This window comes from Rhinolophus sinicus, linkage group LG06, assembly GCF_036562045.2.
Source record: "Rhinolophus sinicus isolate RSC01 linkage group LG06, ASM3656204v1, whole genome shotgun sequence".
NCBI classification, from domain to species: domain Eukaryota; kingdom Metazoa; phylum Chordata; class Mammalia; order Chiroptera; family Rhinolophidae; genus Rhinolophus; species Rhinolophus sinicus.
The window spans coordinates 71,493,096-71,515,282 of record NC_133756.1 but is presented as its reverse complement, the minus strand read 5'-3'; the positions used below and the strand labels follow the sequence as shown (position 1 = coordinate 71,515,282).

Sequence of the window (22,187 nt, the reverse complement as noted above, 5' to 3'; positions counted from 1 at the left end):
GGCCTTGCTATAAAGCTATATATTGCATTTTTGTGTGTGTGGTATAACAAATAAATCCTTTAACTCAGCATTTCTCTAACTTCCTTATTGCATGTACCACTAAGGAAAAAAAACCACTGCCAATAGGGCTTAATGCTAAGATGCCATCAAATATGACATCAGGGATGTTAAAACTCTAAAATAAGTGCGTCTTGGAATCGATGAAATGTGGTATATGACCGCAGAGTCCCCCCAGCACCCTTTTATTTTTCAAACATCATCCCTGGACATAGAGGATCTAGTGTTCTCCAGAACAACACTCTAGAAAACAGTGCCCTGGTCTAGAGCTATCACAATTATTTCAGAGATACAGAGTAAAGGCTTTTTTTTCCTATTAAGAAGTAAAAGAACTAATAATTTTGAATTTAAAAAAAAGAGAGAGAAGAAAAGAAATACTGGTCACCCGTTTGGGGTGTGAAATAGACCTTGTTCAGTTAGAAACTAATTTCCAGGTCCACATCAGAATTTAACTGACCAGTTGGGTTCAGTGAGCATGTAAATCTCTTTAAATTAAGATGGCATGTAATTAAATTATTCAGCCGGTTGACAGGCTTCTCCACGCAGGTAGTTTACTTTCACTTGAAGTAACTGCTTTGCCTCTGAGAGGCCTCACACCCCGAAGTGACTCAACTTCATAACATCGCCTTTCAAATCTCTAGCACTTTACAAGCAATCGGCTTGGGCGTAAAGCGTCAGTAACCCTACAGTGAGTCAGATGAAGTTTGTGAGTGTTGGGGGGAATTTGGAGGATTAGTACATCTGTTTACAGGGAAAGGGTGCTGTGGATGGCCAGGCTCTTCAGGCTCCCTATGCATGGGTACACAGCCCAGCCCAAATCTGCCCAATTACATTCTCTCCATCTTGACAATCCGACTCCTGAGGGGGTGTGGGCCTGACTTAGGGACAGCGTGCACCACCCCAGGCTGCCCCAGGTTCCCTGTCTTCCGCCGCACGCCCAAGTTTAGCCCCTCAGACGCTTCTGAAAATCTGAACTGGATGAATCCACCTTTCTGGACGCGGGATCTGGGGGTTCCCCCAAGTTCTCCAGTCTGGCGGGACCGGCCAGGGCCTCGCGCCGTGCTTCGTGCCTGGAACAAACAGCCGATGACCCCCGGAGGGCCAAATCACCTTCACACTCGCCTTTGCCCACCACCTCGCAGCCCTCTTCCCTGCCCCAGGGCTGGTCTCCCCCGCCGGCCTTCCGCCGGACTAGGGCCTGGCTCCCCAGGCGGCGCCCACCTTCCCTGGCCCGGAGGGGGATACGGGGCGGCAGGAAAAACTTGGGCGAGCTCGGCCGCGCTTCCCAGGACGCTGCATCCGCCGCCGAGATGCTGGCAGCCTGGCGACGGCCTCGCGCGGCCCTCTCCTTATTTATCCACCCCGCACAGTTTCCATGGCTCCGCCGCCATCCTCCGCCCCCTTCCTCGCTCCCAGCCCCTCCGGGTGGGGGCCGCGGGGGGCGTGCGCGGCTCCGGGACCGCGCGTCGTTTCTAAGCTTGGGGCGCATGGAGGCGCACCCCGTCTTCCCCCTGGGCAGCTGTGCCACTCCTGCAGCCCCAGCCCAGCCCTCTCCTACTCGCCAGTACCCCGGTCTGTCCCCTGCGGGGCCCGGCGCCGGGGCCCCTAGGCGCAGCAGCGCAGCCCCCGGCCCGGCGGCGCGGGGGAGGGGCGCGGCGCAGTCAAAGTTGCTGAGTTGCTCTGCACGCTCAGAAGTTGCAGCTGAGACGGCAGCTTCCCGCCCCCTTCCTGGACTCGGCGGCTCGGAACACACACCCACCCGTCACCACCCGCTACCTGCCCTCACCCCTGCGGCCCCCGCCTGACTCGGCAGGCTCCCTCCCGGCGTCCGCGAGGAGCCCAGGTTTCCAGCGGAGGCGGGCTGAGGGCGGGAGCACCCCACCTCCCCGCTCTGCCGGGTGGGGGCGGGTATTGAGGGGGTGGAGGATCCCTTCCACCCAGTTGCCGCGCGGCTGTGGCGCTTTTGCACTTTGCAAAGCTGAACGTCTGGGCAGGTTTCGCCCGCCGGCCTCCGCGCCCTCCGGGAGGAAAGCGGGGTGTGCAGAACGGGACGGGAACCCGGCGGAGTTCCTATCCCCTCCGGCAGGGGGCTTAGCCAGGGGCGGCGGGAGGGGCTCCACCGGGGGCTGAGGTCGCCAACAGGTGCTCGCGAGCCCATGTGACTAGGGAGGGGCCGCGCAGGGGAAGCCGGGGATGGTGGCGGGGGCCGGCTGTCTCTGGGTACCCGGCAGAGCCCGACGGTGGGAGCACCCGCCGGCGGCAGCCTGGGGATTACTGGCGGGTGGCAGTTTCTAGCGCCGGAGCCCTCGCGGCCTGCCCAGGAGGAGAAGGAAGAGGAGGGGGAGGGAGGGGATGCGAAAGTGGGTCAGGAATGTAACTGGACGCTACGCACCCCCCACGCACCCCCTCCACCCCGGTTGCGGGCAGACGCGGCCAGAGCCAGCCTTGGAAAGCGAGTCTCTGCTGTTGTGGTTCCCCGGCTTTATCGGTGGACGGTTACCAGGGAATCCCGAGGGATGTTTCTCTGTGACCCTTTGGGAAGAAAAATTTAGTTGCCTCAGTAACCGAGTTTGGCTTGGATGCAATGATACAGTAAATGTTCTAGGTGAGCCTGGCCGAGAGGAGGCTGCAGTTGCACTAGGGAGTGGATTAACTTCTTTACTGAACCAAACGTGAAAGGAAGGCCGGCGAGGAGGTAGTTTTTTGCCCTGTTTCGTGTTCGTTTTTTACTGGTCCAGAGAACATAAACGTTTTTGCGTTAGAGTTCGAGTCTCCCAAATGCAGGCCCAGGCTGCCATAAATTTATCAGAGTTCTTAACAGATGCTAACTTGATTGATACAAAGATTTGAAGTTGGTATCCTAAGAGTTAGAAGGAGCAGGGGACAGTGACAGTTTTGTAATTTGGAAACTGCCTGAGAAACAAACATGAAAAGGCCTCTATTAAAAGAAGAAGAGGGAAAAAAAAAAAAACACCAAAAACCCCAATCCTCCTCAAAGCAGAAGAAGTGAGAGCAGGCCAGTCAGTTCCCCCCTGAGCACAGTGGCACTTCACACCCAAACTTGGGATTAAAAGAGGGAGGGATCCAGATTTAAAAGTGATGGGCTTTGGGTTTGAATGCTGGTGACACAAGCAGAGTCAAGGAAAAAATAATAAAAGATGAGACTGCAGAGAGAAAGCTTAATTGTGTTGAGTTTGCAGCCCAAACTCTTCTTGAGCACCTTTCCTGAATTTTGTCCCATTGTTCCTCCTGTTGGTTTTGTCCAGTGGACTTTAGTCACAGAGTGCAGGACCAGGCTGTGGATGCAAGGCCCAAAGAAGCATGAAGCCTAAAATAGAAACTTGTGTAGCTGCTGGAGTTTCATTCAGAAGCAAAAAGGGTGTGTTACCCTCTAAAAAGTGTGAGATCTTAAGAATTATCTGAAAAGCTGACTTTGGAATTAATGTAAATTTCTTATTTCCAAGGCAACCCTAAATAAAGAAATCTAAACTGAGATGTATTTTGCATTAAAGAGTATATTTTCATAGAAAGCAAAAACTAGTAAGTTGAATCTTTATAAATTGAATCATGTTCTAAATATGTAAAAGATTATTTTGTTGTGAAAACTTATGGAGATCTAACCATCCTCAGTTTGCTTTTATTTTTTAAACTTCACTGAGTTGTCTCTTTAGTAGAATGAGAATAATAATCGTAATAATAGTTGGTCTCCTTTGGGGTGATAGACTGGACTTTTTACATTACTTTCTAGATACAGGATCTTCAGTTCAACCGGCAAAAGCCTTTATTTTCACTTATGGTGTTTGCCTAAACTGTGGAAAAACTATAGTTGAAAGCTGACAAATTCCATACATTGAATAGTCTTGCATTCTGAATGAAAATGGCAGGGTTATACAAAAGTTTTCTGGAAGTTTGAAAAAAAGGAACACGTTCATGATCTTAGATTTTGTCACTCTGTTAAGGAACGTGATTTCCTTCTTTGTGAGATAATTAGGCTTTAAAATCTTGGTTCAAACCAGAAGTGTTGCTATAGAAATGAATTGAAAATTTAAGTTAAAAATGAAGTGACACACTTCCCTTTTCCTCCCATCACTTCTCTCCAACCCCAAATTTCATCTGAATTCATGAAACATTTATATAGAGGGTGATTTTATTTATAAATCATATTTATAAAGCAAATTAAATTAAGGAATGAATATCTATTTAAAAAGGATTAACAATAGGGTCCTTAATATTGTGAAGTAGTCTATATTTAAAACATTTGTTACATCAATTTTTGGGCACTTTTCAAGAAATCATCTATGTATCAGGTTTTCACATAGATTATTTTGGACAGTGCTCATTTGTAACCATTTACTCACTGCCACCCCGAAAATATTTTCATGAATGAGCATGTGCTTTATCTTAGCCACCTACTTTGTGTATAGAATTGTGTTTAGCACTCTGGAGATTACAGAGAAGCATATTCATGTTCCTAAAAGAGTCGAGTCTAATATGGTTTAGTTGGGGACGAAACCTAGATGACGTTTAAGTTTAACTGTTCAGGAGTTAAATAGAAACACCAGTTTAAAAAAAAAAGTGCATATATGCGTAAGAAGAGATGATGCATTCGTAGATGAAGATTACAATGAGTTGAAAAGTGGACTAATGAGAGATTAAAACAATTGTTTTCATCTATTTATTCTCTAAGATGTTCACAATGAACCTGTATTGCTTCTGTGGAAGAATCAAAGTTTGCTTATTTTAGGAAGATGTTGCCAGGCCCACATTGTATGGTTGACTGCCAATGGGAATTCAGTCATAAAGTGCCTGGAACTTCCAGGGGGAGGGCGCAGAGAGCAAAGGGTGAGAGGGAAGGTAAGAGAGGACACACCCTTACTTAAGAAAGGCTCCTGCAGCATGCTTGCATTCTGGGAGGGCAGCTGTCAGGTGGCAGCCATCAGGAAGTGCTCTAGAGGGTGTTGGTAGAACTTGAACTTAGGTCTTAAAGGATATACCCAATTTTTATAGCTAGGGAGTGAAAAGCATTCCTAGTGGAGAAGTGAGGTAAGCCAAGGGACAAGAAGTTCCTGGGCACATTTGGGGAATCTGAATAGGTCAGCTTTGCTACAGGCGATGGATCAAGTATGAAATTGTCATTTGAATGATAGGTTAGAGACAGACCAATAAGAAACCATAAATGCTTGGCCAAGTTTGGTGTTAGGGGGCACCACTTCTTGTACCTTTTTGGCTATGAAGGTAATGGGGAATTGTGACAGGATTCTGAGTAAGGGAAATACACAGTCAAAGTTAGATTTGGGGAAGGTTAATCTTGTGAGTTAGATTGGAGTGAGGGTTTAGGGACCACAGTGGTATTGCAGGGATCCAAGAGGGACTAGAAAAGGGTAGTATCACTGGGAATTGGTTGGATGGCAATGAATTGTGAGTTGTTACAAAAGGAAAATTGACAATATTTTATAGTGTTTGGATGTGGGGGGCAGTGGAGTTGAAAAGTCAAAGATGACTGACAACTTAAATCTAGATACCTTGAGAGGTGGCACTGTCAACGGAAATTGAAACAGGAAGCCAGAGTTCAAGGTAAACTGAAGCGTTGATTTGAGAAATGTAATTCGAAGTTGTGATTGGTAGCTCGGTTTAAGAAAGATGGATGGGGCTTGGCTGAAAGTAAAGGTGTGAGTCATCTACATAGAAGTAGGTGACTGTTGGTTAGAGGTACAGAATGAACTCTTAAATTTGAACTTGATGGCAAAGGACCGGTTTCAGGGGACATTAGAACACACACACACACACACACACACACACACACAATTTTTCAAAATTCTCTTCCTTCTTCATAAAGCACAAAGTAGTCATTCCTGGGGCTTTAGTTAGAGATACTTATTGAATCAGTACTGTTGAACCCAGGTGCTTTAACCCAGCAGCTCCCTAACCTGGCTGATCACATTAAAGAGTCCCACCCCATGGGCACTAAATCACAATCTCTTGGGCTAGCAGTCCGTGTTTTTAATAACCTTTACAGGTCACTCTGGTGTGGATTCCTTTTGGGGAACCAGTGCGTTCTGCAGAGCTCCCCCTGAGCCCCTGTCTTCCCTGGGGAGAGCAAGAGTTTTTACTTTTCATATGTTGGTTTCAACCTGTTCTTTGGCTTTTGTGTCTGATGGACAGCTATTGATTGGCAGTGCTTGAAGTTGTTTATATCTAGATGACCTGCTGCTTTCCAAATTTAGCACTGGTTTGGAAGCCCGGATGGATGTGTTAAAAGTCTTCCTCCCTGCTGGTAGGAAGAATTGGGGTTGAAGTACCATGTGTGTGCTGAGTGACTCACACTGTGTCCATGAAGCATGTTTAGGCTGATGCAATAACCTGGGCCCTGGGCAGACCACTTCCTGCACCTTTGGCTGTGCAGACCCAGGGTGTGGTATTTGGCAGTATTCTCAGGAGGAGACTGGCTGATCCTCTCCAGGGAAGCTGAGTAGTCAGAGGTAAGGCGAGGCAAACTGTCAGCTCTGAACAGCACAGGTATTCTAGTTTAGCGAGAAATGAGGAGTCAGAAATGTGGGGTTAGATTTCTGAAAGGTGACGACTGTTCACACCTCTTTCAAGGAATACCTGTTTCTGTTTATTCCTTTGTTGTCTGAAAATCAAAAGTCTGTCCTGTTGAGCAGCAGCAATCATTTGGTCACAGCCAACTTTCAGGTGGCCTGATGCTAACGATCTGGCTACAAATGATCATTTGCTCTTCCTTTCCCTTCTTGTTTATAAGCTTATAAAGAGACAAATTCACACGTCCACATCATTATAGGTCTGGTGGACTAACGGGCAGAAACTAATGGTTAAAATTGATGGTGAAGGTTGTAGGGGCAGAGGCCTCTCCCCCTCCCCCCACATAAGAATTTAAACTCTCCATTTTTCTAAGTCTAACTGTCGAAGCCAAGGGTGGGTTATTTTGTTGTTGAGCTTCCCCCGTGCCCCAAGAACAGTAGAAGATGACAGAATCTACGTCTGGTTTTTTTCCTTAATTGTGGTAAAATACATATTGCATAAAATTTACCATCTTCACCATTTTTAAGTGTGCGGTTCAGCACTGTTCAGTACATTCACTTAGGCATGCAATAGAATCCAGGTTTTTAAAATTAATTTAGAATATGAGGGAGTATTCTAAAAATGTCACAAAGTGAAACCCAGGTTAGACAAAAAACTGAATGAGAGACAATGGCATTAAGTGCAAACAGAGCATTCATAGTCTCTTCTAAGGGAAGGCAGATGGATGGTTCTTGCAGGATGGGCTTGCCCAAATACATCCTGTCACAGCAGCTAATTATGAAGTAAATCAGTACAGAGGAAAGCGGCAATTTTGTGCTTGAGATTTCTTTAAGAAACTAGAAATAGTGCTACAGATCTTGATACAGATTTTTTAAAAAGTTTTCTTGAAGCTATGAGTGTAGAATGAGAGAAAATGCTCAAATGTGAATTTACAGAATTTAATTTACACAATTTCCTGGAGTTTCCAGAGCTTGTTGTTGTATGTTCTATGGAAATACCAGAGATGCCAAAAAAAGAAATGTATTGAAGTGGACACTTTGGTCAACGTTGCTCAAGCAGTAGTTCGCCGTAATCAGAAGTGTCTGGACGCTGATGGTAACCACTTTGAGCACCTCTTGTAATTACAGGAGTCAAACGTGACTTGTATTCATCTTTTGTTATCGGTATATATTGAGTATTACAATTTTAATACATTTTGTTTGCCTCCCCACCTCGTTATTTTCTTGACGCACACTGAGGGGTAGGCAATATTTGCAGCTGTTATCCTAGTATTTTTAGTGAAATGCGTCTTATTATTTATGAAAATACGGGTATCAAAAACCAAAAATATTCTAAATGAGCAAGAACCTCTACATTTATTATGTAAATGATCACATCAAATGAAACTTTTTAAGGTTAAATTAATTAAGATTCACAGAAAAGATTGGAAACTTTATTGCTGTTCATTGGAGTTCTTAAGTGAACCCAAATCTACTAACAGGACACTTTTTTTTTTTTTACATTAGAAAATTTATTTTCACAACCCCTTACTGTTTGCACTCAGTCATTCATAATACCCACAAAACAGGTTTGAAGCTAGTCAGTCCAACAGGATGTCGACTGCAGTTCCGAAGAAGTTGTGGATTCGTGTTTTACCAGGGGAGACATGCTTTCATTTATCTTGCCTGGCTTTGGAGATGACCAGCCTTCCATTTTAAAAAGTGCTGCCGAATGTGAGAAAACTTATAGACTCCTCCTGAATTTACCTTATTCAGAACTGCTTTAGTAACTTTTGCTTATCAGTCCTCAGAAGATGTGTTAAAACCAGTTTGGCAACTTTTTTTAATATAGCATGCTAGAGGGCCTTGAGAAAGAGTTTTGAAACAATATCAGCGTTGGAACTAAAACTGATTTTCTTTTTAACAAGAATATTCATGATGTATATTTCTGTGTGCTTGGGAGACTCATCTTTTAAAAACCAAGATTTCATGGTAGGACCTAATTACCAATGGAAGTAAGGGTAGCAATACCAGGCAATTCCTGCATAGTCACAATTCTGTACACACCGCACGCAGTATATTATAATTTACCGATTCTGTTTAGAAGCAGACATAGATTTTTAAAAATATTTTGTACTCATACAAAAATACAGTGTATCAGATGAGAGAGAGAGAGAGCTCTCTCTGAAGGATTAATTTGGGAGTCAATCACTTGAGTGATTTGAAGGGTATGAATCAACTGTTTCATACTGCAGTTTTAGAAGGGTTTTTCCTTTCCAGTGCAGTGTAATCATGAGCTTCAACTGATTTCCCAAAAGGAAAGCAGCAGTTACTTCATCCTGCTGCATCACAAGTCTATAAAAAATACAAATTCAGATGGTCCTGGGGGTCTAGCATATCTCAAGTTTGACTTTTCTTTCCAAGCTGAGTTTTTACATTTTGCTAGAAAAATACTCCAGCTTTTAAAATCAAACCATCCCCAATCTACATGAGCCTATTTTATGGTGAAACTGGGTGATAAACATTTCTGTGCTGCATGTTAGTACAGAAATACATTGTTCCACAGCCATGCCCCTTTGCTTTGTCATTTCTGTGTTTAACAGGACCTTCTGCCTCCTGAAATGTCAGCCTAGCCCTCAGACTCCTGTGTATTTAGCTTTTGATTACCTTGGTCCTTGGCCAGCCTCACCTTCGACACTTTGCATAGGCGGTCTAGGTGCTGCTTGATGTTGAGCTGTTAATCTTTTTATTATTTCCTGTCACTTTTCCCCATGATTGATGCTCTTGAGCCTGAGGGGGGAAAAGTGATGAAAATGACTGTGAAAAGGACTATTTTAAGTTGGATTTGGGTCTTACCTGAGACCATAAAACGATTGAAAAAGCACACAGTCTGTTTTGTAAGGCGGTGCTTGAACACTTTGTAGTAGAAGTGAAGAGGCTTTTCCTGGTGTTTTTTTGCAGTGATTGGGAGCTCTCGGTCTCTGGTGTGAGGTATGGTAGAACTCACACATGGTCTGGATTCAGTTCTGTGGGAAGTTTTACAGAAAGGGGTCCTCTTTCCTTTGAAATTAAAAATAAAATTATTTTCGATTGTAGGCATTACCAAAACGCCTGTTATCTCCCCAATATTCCCTCTACCCCATAGCTGATTCACCAGTTCTTGATTTGACTTTGGAAGCTCTGCCCTCACCCTCCGCCCAGCCCTTTAGCATGCAGGGTAACCCACTAGAATATGAGGAAAACAGTCTTAGAACCTCTGCTGTATTTTCAGTTAGTACTTCTTTTCTCTTTGTTAAAATTGTGGTAAAATAGATAAAACATAAAATTTGCTATTGTAATAGTTTTTAAGAATACAATTCAGTGGAATTAATTATATTCAGTGTGTTGTACAACCACCACCACTGTCTATTTCCAAAAGTTTTTTCTCCCCAGATGGAAACCTCATACCAATTAAACAATAACTCCCCATGTCCACCTTTACCCTCTAATCTACTTTCTGTCTTGTATGCCCATTCTAGATATTTCATATTAATGGAATCATACAATACATGTCCTTTTCGGTCTGGCTTATTTCACTTAGCATAATGTTTTCCAAGTTCATTCATGTTGTAGCATGTGTCAGTGCTTCACTTCTATTTATGGGTGAATAATATTCCTTTGTCTGTGTAACCACAGTTTGTTTATCCATTCATCTGTTGATGGACATTTGGGTGGTTTTCATACTTTGGCGATTTTGAATAATGCTGCTGTGAGCGTGGCTGTACAAATTATCAGTTCAAATCCTTGTTTCCAGTTCTTTTGAGGAACCAGCACACTGTTTTCCACAGTGGCTGTACCATTTTTCATTCCCACTAACAATGTACAAGAGTTACAATTTCTCCCCATCTTTGCCAGCCCTTGTTTTTTTCTTTTTCTTTTTCTTTTTCTTTTTTTTAAATCATAGTCATCCTAGTGGATATGAAGTGGCATCTCGTGGCTTTGATTTTCATTTCCCTGATGACTAATGATGTTGAGCATCTCTTCATGTGCTTATTTGTCAGTTGTATGTCTTCTTTAGAGGAATGTCTATTAAGTCCTTTGTGTTGTCCATTTTTGTGTCTATGTTTTATAATGTCTAGTAGTAGTATATAGTTTATAAATTAAAATATGCATATGCTTGTATATATGCAAAATATTTTTTAAATGGGAATATACTTTAAGAAGTTTGGAGATCATTATTATTATGGACAAGAGTAATGATCCATTTTATTTATTTGCATGACATTAGCAGGAAACTATTGATGAAAATTCTTAAGCAAATCTGATTTGATCAAATATAATGTGTTTACTAGAGTGTCCCCATATGAAACTAACCACATGATCCCAAGGATATCCTTCAGAATGTTTCATTTTGGTACTTACCAAAGTAAATCTTGGCTGGGCTTCAAGTTAGACTTGCCTATGCTCAATCCTATTTTGTGGTTAATAATGGCATTTCGGGGTTCTAGCGTATCTTAGAAGAGATAGAAATGGTTTTCTATGCCATGTCACATAGGAGAGCCAGAAGGCATAGAATACATCTAAAGGGAAGAGTTTGGCTCTAAAATAGTAATAGTAATTATTATTAGAATGTCATTTATAAAACTCGTTGGATTATATAAAGTGGTTAGCTTTTGGGGGGATTGAACTGGCCTATTTAATGACACAGTAAGAGCATTTTAGGCCTTGGGGGTTGCTTTTTTAAACAGGTTTTCCTATTGTTCTATTCTTTGAAAGTAAACTTTGTGAAGTTGCCCTAAAATACCAGCTTCTATCAAGGGTGTGACATCACCATCCTAGCACATCCTGGTGTATTTCTTGGAAAGTGTCCACACTGGCAGGCGTTTTCCAAATAAAACATTTGTTTCAGTAAACAAGTGTTTTATCCAGCAGCCCAAGTGGAGAATTTTAAAACCAGTGTTTGTTTTGCCAGCAAACATTTTGTTTCAATCCTTGCAGCTAAACAAGTGGGTAAAATTTAAGTGGCCTCCTAGTAAAAACAAATGCAGAACTGGTTTCAGAAAACTGGCTGAGCAGAAGAAATCTATTTGATGTCACAATGTCAGTTTAGATATTCGGGGAAAAATTTTACTTTCTGTATAGTTTTGTACTTACTTGCAGTCAGAGTGGAAAGTCTTAGGTTTGGCAAGGGCTCTTAATTATTTTTTTTAAAAAATAAGGAAGATAAAGATGAAGAAATATAGAAGAATTGTTAGATAAAAAGTATTGTATTGCTATTTTTAAATTTTATAGCTTGCCTTTAAAATGTGACTAAAATATCATCAGGGATTTGCTCTGCTCTGCAGTTCTTAGGTCTTTTCAAATTATTTTAATGGTAATTCCTCAGGTGTATAATACATCCCAACATCTATGTTAATTATCAGGGTTTGTCTTTTAACTTACATAAAAATGGTAGTAAAATCAGATTTTGGTGAGCTTTTGGTTGCTTTCATGTAGGACTCCTTGTAATTGAACATTCTTGCAGTCTTTAATGGATTATCTTCTGAAATATATCTTTGAATTTTTAAATTTAGAAGTTTGTGGTGTGCTTTTCTTTTTGAAAAGCAGGTCGCTTTCCTAGTTAGGAAAATGAATTGTACTTTCTTAAGAGGATAATCATAAATTATGAAATATAGCGTACATGCAGAAGAATATAGAATTTGGATGTATATGCTTTAATGAATAATTGGCAAATGGACACATATGTAGCCCCCATGCACATTAAGAAATAGAATATTGCCTTAGAACCCTCTCTACTTCAAAACCCCCTTCCTCTTCTCTCCACAAGGAAGCTTACAATTATGTAGGTATCCTTAAAGGGCATCAATTAATTTTACAAGTGTTTGGTATATGTTACTTTTTACTTGTTTGTCTATCAACAATATGATTGCAAGACTTAGCCACGTTGATGCCTATAGCTGAGCTTTTTGGTTTTCACAATGGGGTATTAATCCATTTTAGTGTTGATGGACATTTCAACTGTTTCCAGTTTTTGGCTTTTATGAAAAAAGACTGGTAAGAACATATGTGTGTGTGTGTATGTGTGTGTGTGTTCTTTGCACACACACATATGTGCAAAGGATTTCTAGGGTGTATATTGGAGGTGGCTTGCAGGGTCATAGGATATTTGTGTGTCTAACTTCACACTATAATTCCAAACTATTTTCCAAAATGTTTATAATCCCTCCAACAGTGACTGAGAGTTCTTGTTGCTTCACAGTTTCACCACCGCTTGGTATTACTAGATTTTCTAATCTTTGTCAATCTGGTGAATGTAATATGGTGTCTCATTGTGGTTTTAATTTGCTTTTCCCTGACTGAGGCTTATAGGCCGTTTGGATACTCTTTTATTTTAAGTGTTTATTCAAACATTTTGCCTATTTTTTCATAGATTGCCTTTTTCTTACTGATTTGTAGGACTCTTTTATATATTCTGGTGTGAATCTTTTGTCGATTTTATGTGTTGCAAATATCTTTTGCCGCTTTGTCACTTGTCTTTTTACTTTGTTTATGATGCCTTTGGAGGCACACAAACTCTTAATTTTAACGTTGTTGGGTGTATTGATCATTTCCTTTAAGGTCAATACCTTTTGTATCTTGTTTAAGAAATTCTTCCTGGGGCCGGCCTGGTGGCTCAGGTAATTGGAGCGCCGTGCTCCTAATGCTGAGATCACCGGTTCGATTCCCACATGAGCCAGGGAGCTGCGCCCTCTATAGCTAAGATTGTGAACAACGACTCTCCCTGGAGCTGGGTGGGCCGCTGTGGGCTACCGAGTGGCCCATGGCCGGCAGCTGGCGAGGTTGGCTGGCAGCTGCTGTGAGCGGCCAACCACTGCCTCAGCAGGGGGAGTGCAAGGCTCATAACACCAGCACGGGCCAGGGAGCTGTGTCCTACACAACTAGACTGAGAAGCAATGGCTTGAACCAGAGTTGGGGCAGGAGAAAGGGGGGAAAAAAAAGAAATTCTTCCCTATCCTAGGTTAGTGAAGATACTTTACTGTATTCTTTAGAGTTTTGCCTTTCACGTGTTATTTTATTCATCTAAAACTGATTTCTGTGAGTGTTGTAAGGTAGGGATCTATTTTTATTTGTTATCTAAATGGATAAATGGTTGTCCAAGCACGATTTATTGACGTGCCCATCTTTCCCACATAATCTGGAATATTGTGTGTGCCATTTATCAAGTGGCCATTTAGGCGGTATCTGTTTCTGTGCCTTCTATTCCACTGTTCTCTTTGTCAACCCCTGACCCAACCCTACACTGTGTTAATTATCACAGCTTCACCGTGAATCATGACATCCAGGAGGGCCTGTTCTTCCCCCTAGTTCTTCAGTCATGTCTTGTTCTTGGCTTTTTGCCTTTCTATATAAATTTTAGAAACAGCTCAAATTCCCTAACAGAACCTCTTGGAGTTTTTATTAGGACTGCACTGAATCTGCAGACCAAGTTAGGGAGAACTGACATGTTTACAGTAGGGAGTCTACCACACTGCAAGGCAGTGTGCGTGTGCAGTCTTTAAAAGGATGGTACCCAACTTCCTGGGTTCAGATCCTGGCTCCACTCCTCAGTGGCCTTATGACCCTGGGGAATTTATTTAACCTTAGTGTGCCTCAATTTCCTCACTTGTAAAATACGGATCATAATAGGACCTACCTTGTAGGGTAAGTGAGAGGATTAAATGATTAAATGTGTTGCATATAATATGTGTAAAGTGCTTAATATAGTGCCCGGTACGTAGGTAGCACTGTGTAAGTGCATGATTTCTCTATGTTTATTTATATTCTCTTCAATGTCCCAAGAAAGTTTTATAATTTTCTTTATAAACTATATATATATATATATATATAATATATAAAATGTATTGCTACATATACGTATAACATAGAAACATATATATAATATATATTCCCAGGAACCTTAACATTTTTGATGCTGTTATAAGTGGTATTTTTAAAGTTTTTTTGGGGGGTCTACAATGTGTTTTATGAGCTGATTATAGTAATGCTTGATTAATAATTATTAAGTTCTTGCGTTGCATACGATACTTCTAGGAGCTGTCAAGATATTTGGATATTTCCATCTGGATGATTGCCCATCACAATTGCTGCTCTGGTTTCATGGGGTTGAACATTTTATGAATTTTGCATAATTTTAAACCATTGTATCCCATTGACTTCTGTTGTTGAAAGCCATCTGAGAATTGTGGCAGTCTGGTTTGTTTTATCTTGTATATCAGGCTACTTTCAGTTCATTATTTCTTTTAAATTTATGAGGTTATTATATTTCAAAATTTGCTTATAGACTATCCACTGAGTGCTTCAGACCCTTGCAGGTTTTATTTCCAATGCTTTTGTTTTTCCTTAAATTCTATAGTAAAGATGCCACAGCCTTTGAGAATGGAGTCACAACTTTGTACATTGACTTGCATCCAGCATAAGTAAGCTTTATCTGGACAAAAAGCTCATGTTGTTCCTTTTTCGTTTGTCGCACAAGCATCTATGGTGTTATAATTTCTTTTTTTTTAATAAAAAGAAAGTAAAGGAAAAAAGTAGAGAGTCCCCTTGACTTATGTGTTCCTCTGGTTTCAGTTCTGAGCTTTCTGGTCATGTGGCGCTTCACCTCCCGTGGGAGGTGAAGACCCAACTGTCAGGCTCTGTATGATTTCACTTTGTGTCGTAGGAGGCAGAAACTCAAAGTGAAACCAATGACAAAACCAATATGTTCTTAATGGTTTTTACCTAAACCATAAATCTGTCTCTTGGAGGGAGAGGGGAATCACCCAACATTTGATCCGGTTTCTTCAGCATGTTCCAGAGGAGTATTTGTCAGTTCACTGACCACCGACAGGGACCCACTCAAGAGGTTCATTAAAAATGCAGATTCCTGGGCCTGACCTAGACCAATGGAATAAGACAAGGGGACTGGAGGAGGCAGGGATCTGAATATTTGAAAAGTTTCTCTGGTGGTCCTGACAGTCAGCAGGACCTGGCCACAGTGTTTAGGTATGGAAGGCTCAGGTTTTTATTGATCACATATCACTTAATGGAACATTTCACAAGAGGTCTGAAATGATACAGCCAATACCTATCCAGTGCCGTGTGTCAGGCACTTCACGTTTAAACCTAGGAGTAGTGTATGGTTATTAGTGCCATTTCACAGAAGAAGAAATTGAGGCACAGAGAGGTTAAATAACTTGCCCCACAGTCAAACAGCTGATGCAGATTTGTCATTGTCTTTATGGATCCTCAAAACAAAACTGATCTTTGTTAATTATTAAAAAAAAACAAAAAAAAACAAAACTGGTTTACAGCAGACATGGGCCCCAAGGATCTACTTGGATCATAAGCGTACCTTGGTACTGTGTTATGTGCCTTACAGATTATTCCTTTAGGAAGTCCTTACTGAGCATTTGGACTCCTCATGGCCTGGGATAGGGATTCCACAAAAGAAACTTACAGTCTCTCAGACAAACTAGTAACTTCTTGGCAGATACTAATGCATAGATGAGAGGACTTTGGGATGGAATAAAGGAACCACTGTTCATTGAGCTATACCTTGTACCGGCCTCTGTGATAAGTGTTTTACATGTATTTTCCAATTTATTCCTCACCAGAACCCTCTTAACTTCTATTAATAATCAGTTGAACAGGAAACTAAGGCTCAGTAGCAGAAAGAAACTCGCCCGTGGTCATACAATTTGTACATCTCGTGGTTGTGATAGGAAAATAATGCCTCTCTCTCTCCAGGGCCTAGCCTTGTTCCACTGTATTTTCTGCCCTTCGCTATGCAGTCAAATAGCATTTTCTGTTTTCTACAGAATTGCTGTCTATGTGACAGTGACCCAGACAGCCCTGTCATTAAGATCACTCTGAGGTTGATCTTTTCATGGCTTATAGTGTCATTCATCTTTCGCTTGGCCTGCCCCTTTTCACCCCCTGGTTCTTTTGTCTTTGCCTGGCCTCTGGGCCAGGTAAGAATCCTTCGGAGGTAGGTTCATGGCCTCTAGCAAGATTGACAGGTGTCTAGGAACTGGAGGAGGCCCAGATATTTTGAAGGAACATCATAGCATTGCCCATAAGTACTCCATTTGCTTACCACTGTGTGAAAGGGGGTGGGCCTTCTGTGCCCTAATTGGGCTCCTTAATTTTCATGACAGTATGTTCAGTTTCTGGTATCATGCCATGTGCAGGTGGGAATTCCATAGAATTATTTTTGAGCCATCTCAGAATTTTAGAGTATTTGGTTATAAAGAAATCTTAGAAATCATCTAGTTCAATTTCTCCATCTTACTGAAAAGGGAAGGAAAATCTACATATTAAGTGACTTGTTCAAGGTAACAGGTTAGTGGCAGGACTAGAACCTGGTTCCTGATAATACCCAGTTCACTACCTTCATTCTACACCTTTAATCTCATTTTATACCGGCACTGCCTTAGTCAAGCTGAATCATGTCATGACTAAGCCATAAGAATTCTAACTTCAAAATGATTCATATGGTAGGGCTTTCTTTTAAAGGCAGATTTATCTTCCTTATTATGTATTATTTAGGCTAGTGATAAAGTTATTTTACATCTCTAAACATACAATGGCAGATGCTGGGAGAAGCTCTCCTAAAATATTGTCAGGCCTGCAGGAGAGTTTAATACCCAGTAAAGTGGAAAACCTACTCATGGATATTCCATTTGCTTACATATGTTTTTAATGATGAAGAAGACCTAACAAAGAGATAATAAATGGGAGAGTTACATATTGTTGTTATCATCATTATTACTTTTTAATCTATTCTAGGCCCCCTACCTTACTGTGGAGGCCTCAGACACACAGGCTTGGGTTATAACTTATGCCATCCCTCGATCCCAGTGTCCTTGGAGAATGAACATGTGACTGGAGGAGACCTAATACAGAATCCATTCATTAAATGTACTGTTTCGTTCATTAAGAACAATCCCATCAGTGCTGAGTGAAGGCAATGGCATCAGGGCCTAGCCTCTATCTCACACTTTGTCCTTCCGTTGCACTTCATACTAGTCTTGTCCCATTGACTTCACCCTGAGATATAGTAGAAGGGCCCCAGGGCCTTTTTCTTTCCATTGCAGCATTTTAAGGAAGTGTAATATTCGCACAGAAAAGTGCACATATCATAAAAGGACAGCTCCCTGAATTTCACCAAATGAACACTCCCTGGCAGCATTTGAGTACCACAGACCTGGTTTCATAACCTGGCTTCCCCGCTTACCACCTGTGTAACCTTAGGCAAAGGATTTGACCTTTTTGAGCCTCAGTTTTCTCACCTACCAAATAAGAAAGAAATATTAGGTTGGTGCAAAGTGATTGTGGTTTTTGCAATTATTTTTCACCTTTTAAACTGCAGTTACTTTCGTACCAACCTCATAATAGCATTTCATAGGTATTTGTTGGGAGTGAAAGATAATACGTATAATTTACCTGGTGTTCTTCTTTCTTGCCATAATCCCAGGAGAGTTTTTGCAAATGAACACCCACTAAGTGGGTTAGATGTATGTAGCTGAAAGTTTGTAATGTTAAGTAACAGCTCATAGGAATCTAGAAGTGTATTTAATAATATAGACTACAGAAAACAAATGTCTAAAAGTTTCTCTACTTTCTATTTTGCTACAACTGATTTTGGCCCATTCTCTTTAAGGGCTCATCTGAGAAACTTGGTTTGAAGTAGATTAAAGACTCACGCTATGTGTTTGTTCATATGTACCCTGCTTCATCCCAAGAAGGGATTACAGAAATACACGTAGTATACCACTGTTTAAAGATGAACAAGTGTGTGAATTGAGGCTAACATAGAGTTGTAAGCTAAAGTCTGGGTGAGGTGGCTAACACAAAATTCTATCATGAAATCCAGACCATTTGCCAGATGTGGGTTTCAGAGCTGGGTTTGCGCTTCCTAGCACTCAAAGCAAATAAGGGAAATGATTAGTAGTAAGATTCAGAGGGCCCTTGTGATGTCAAAACAAACCAGTTGTGCAGGAGAAACAGAGTTTTATCTTTGGCACGCAGACCTTCCTTCCGTGGGTCTTCATTGGAGAACATGATGTAAAAAATGGTAGGATTCCCTGTAATAAATAAAATTATCTGATTTATAGTGCTGTGTCTTAGGCTCTGTCTCAGTATACACAGGTGGCACAAAACGAATGCCTAATTGAGTAAAAATAGTTTTACAAATGACCATAAACTGATGAAATTCTATTTTCCATTTTATATTACAATGATACAATGAAAATCAACCCAGGCGGGTTTACAGGTATCCGATAAATCCATTCATAAAGTTTCTAAGTCTACCAAACAGTGGCATGGTAAATGGGAAGTGTGTGTTTAAGCCGGATGGGGAAAGAAGACTTTTCGATTTCTCTTCTGAAGAAGACTCTAAGGAGGAAGCATGATTTTCAGGAAGCGCTTGGGAAAATGAGGTTGAGAGAAGCTGAGATAGAGTGGACTTTCGAGGTATCAGTTCCAGTCGGAGAGAGGATGCAGGTCTGTGCCTTGAAGGACTTGACTTTGGGGAGGTGAAAAATGTGCTTCATTGAAAAAATTATGGTCCCCTCACCACTGAGAAGCAGGTGTGGAGGTAGGATAAGGCATCAGTTTTGGACATCAGGTTTGCAGCCCCCCGCGTGGGAAGTTATATTACACACACACACACACACACACACACACACACACACACACACCCTTGTTAGGTTAGCTAGAGTACCTAGCAGATTGCAGCTAAATCAGAGCATATACATAAAGGCAAATGAAAAAAATACGGTTCAAATTTGAAATGCAGATGTTAGTAAAATAAAACCACCCTTAATAGTAGAAGCAAATATGTTTCATCGTCATCATTGGTGAAGCAATGGGTCTCAAAGTCTGGTTTGGGGAAACCTGGGGATCCCTGATATCTTTTCAGCAGGTCCCTGAGGTCAGAACTGTTTTTATAACAATAATAAGATTTGCTTTTTCACTCTTTCACTCTCTAGACTAACCCAGAGGGTACGATGTGAGGTATCACGACAGACAGCAGAGAATCCAGTCATCTCTAGAGCCCAGCATTAAAAGAGATGTGCAAAAACGGAAAGCAGTGTACACTTCTCGTTAAGTTTGGTTTCGGAAAACAGTTATTTTTCACAAAAATGTGCTGCTTATGTTAACGTGATAATCATTGTTATTTTAGATAAGTTAGATTTAGATTAATTTCTAACATGGAAAATGCCAGTTGATAAAACCGACACACACGGAAGCTCTTTGGGGTCATCAAAGGAGTCCGGAAACCAAAAAGTGCGAACCGCTGTGTTAGACGTATGCGTACCATGGACTGTGTTGGTGCCAGGCACTACTAGTGGCACACAAAGCAGTGTGGTGCCTAAGATCTGAGCAACGCTCCTCTGCCACGCTGCCTGGACACAAACAGATAGGTAAACACACATGATGGTTCCAGATACTGTTGGCATTTCCACTTTGTTTATTAATGTGTTCATACAACAGATGTTTACTTAACACTGGGATTTTGACAGTAAAACAGAAACAATTTCTGTCTTCTTGGAACTTATTTCTAGTAAATGTTGAGAAAGCGGATTGTTAAGCATTTGCAGTACTGTATATAAAAGGTCAGTATATACAGTTGGTATCCAGTTGTGAGTCTGGAATTGGAAGGAAGTGAACCTCTGATTGAATGAATACCGTTTATGGGCCAGGCCCTGTGCTGAGTGCTTGTGTGTGTTATTTAATTTTATAACAATCCTGTGTAGTATATAACATCGTGTGTCTTTGTAGGTGAAGAAATTGAAACTCAGAAAGGTTAGATAATTTGTCTAAGTTGCCAGCTGATGAGAGAGAGAGAATCAGGATTTGTGCATTTTTATAGCATCTTTGATTTAGGTAGTCTTTCTATTACAAAGAAACAATAGACTTCCCCTTTAACCAGCCCTACACCCCTGTTAGAGAAAGGGACTGGCCTTGCCATGCTGTGGCAGTGTGTCTTGGACCATGTTCTCACACGTGCAGAGAGCAATGGTATAGAAACTTCCATGTCCAGTGGGGAACCTTCCGCCACAGAAGCAGCCAATGCAATAACCATGGCAAGGCCTGTTTTCTCAGGCCGTCGTTCTGCCACAGCCAGTACCGATGTCAAATCTCTTCTTTCTTTGCTAGAGAAGATTATTGTGAAGGGTCTCCTAGAGGTGATGTTTCTGGACCTGTAAATGGTGTAATTTTGACGCTGATATGTGTGGTGGGCCCGATCTAGGAGCACCTATGGCTTCCAAGCCAGGAAGTTTCAGCCCCTTGGGTTTTCCTGGCAGCTGTCATGGCAGGTACTTCTGGTCTTGGAGGGGCCTCCTCTGAGCTCTCTAATGCACCCCCTCCCTTCCCACATCCACCCTCCCAGAGAACTTTCTCTCTCAACTACCAGAAGGATATTGTCACCTGTGGTCAGAGCCCAGTGTAGTGACTTCCCTGCAGAAAACAGTGCAATATTTGTGCCCAACTTTGGAATCTTTCAGAAGTCTCAGAAACTGGAAATAAGTCTCTTTCAAATGGAGAGCACACATGCATACACACCCATAAATATTCTTCATTTCAGGATGGAATTAGGGCCTCTGCTTGCCAGATTTTTGAGTTATATCCTAACTCCATGCATATCGTTCTATAATTTGCAACACTCATTGTAAGTGTAGCTGATGAAGCATGGAGAGGTAGCTGGTAGTGTAAACCATTTATCATATATTTGAGTTCAAAACGTTCAGTTTTACCAGTTTCCTCTGGATGGTTTCTTCTGTTGAAAAATTACTTACTATAGCTATGAAATGAAGCCCTCTCCCTTGTGCATGCCGTGTTTCATCTCCTCATTTTCCTCGCCTTTCTGGTGGCTGCTCATCACAGCATTTAAGTAGCTACAGTAGTCTCGGCGGCAGATCTCTTGCCCAACTTATGAATCGCTCCCTAATCTTTGTCCTGTTAGCTTGGTGAACTTTTGGTACATGCGCAGGGCAGGCAGGAACACAATACCTCTGTGCTCAGAACGGTTTTCCCCCTTTCATCCCACAATCCTCCTTATCACTGTAACTCTTTCGACATGGTTTAAATAAGGACCCTTCCCTTCCTTTCTCAAATCTTGAGTCTTGGTTTGCATCTGAGGAAAGGGAATAGCAATTCAAGTAGGGTATTTACAGCTAAGTGTGTGTTTAGCTGACAAGAGGCATTCATAAATTTACTCCCTTGTCTCAGAAAACGGGTTGTCAGCTTCTCCCTTCCATCTGGCATTTCAGCAGCCCTGTCACTTCTTGTCCTCAGGTAAGGCACGTCGTTCGGGACGGTGCTGTGCAGCAGGCTGATGCCCTGCAGAGTTGTCTGAACAAAGCAAGTTAGAATTGTTGGTCTAGTTTAACCACAGCCCCTTTGAAGAGAGTCAGAATCCGTATTTCAAGTAGGGGCCAACCCAGTCGGAGGGACCCTCACTGGTCTGGTTTCTGGAACAGTGGTTGTAAGGTGGGGACTTGAGAGTAAGACAGGCTCACCCTAACCTTGAGCAATTGAACCTCTCTAACCTTGTCTTCTACAAAATGGGGGCATATATCTGCCTCC

The 22,187-nt window shown here is 41.8% G+C and overlaps 1 protein-coding gene across 1 annotated transcript in view; it reads left to right on the top strand.

Moving 5' to 3' along the window:
- The first annotated feature begins 1,766 nt into the window (after positions 1 to 1,766).
- RREB1 (ras responsive element binding protein 1) overlaps positions 1,767 to 22,187 on the top strand; it is a 167,513-nt gene continuing 147,092 nt past the window's right edge. Inside the window, exon 1 of the mRNA XM_019745404.2 lies at positions 1,767 to 1,900. The gene's annotated coding sequence lies outside the window, so the exon portion shown is untranslated. The remainder of the gene's footprint in view (positions 1,901 to 22,187) is intronic.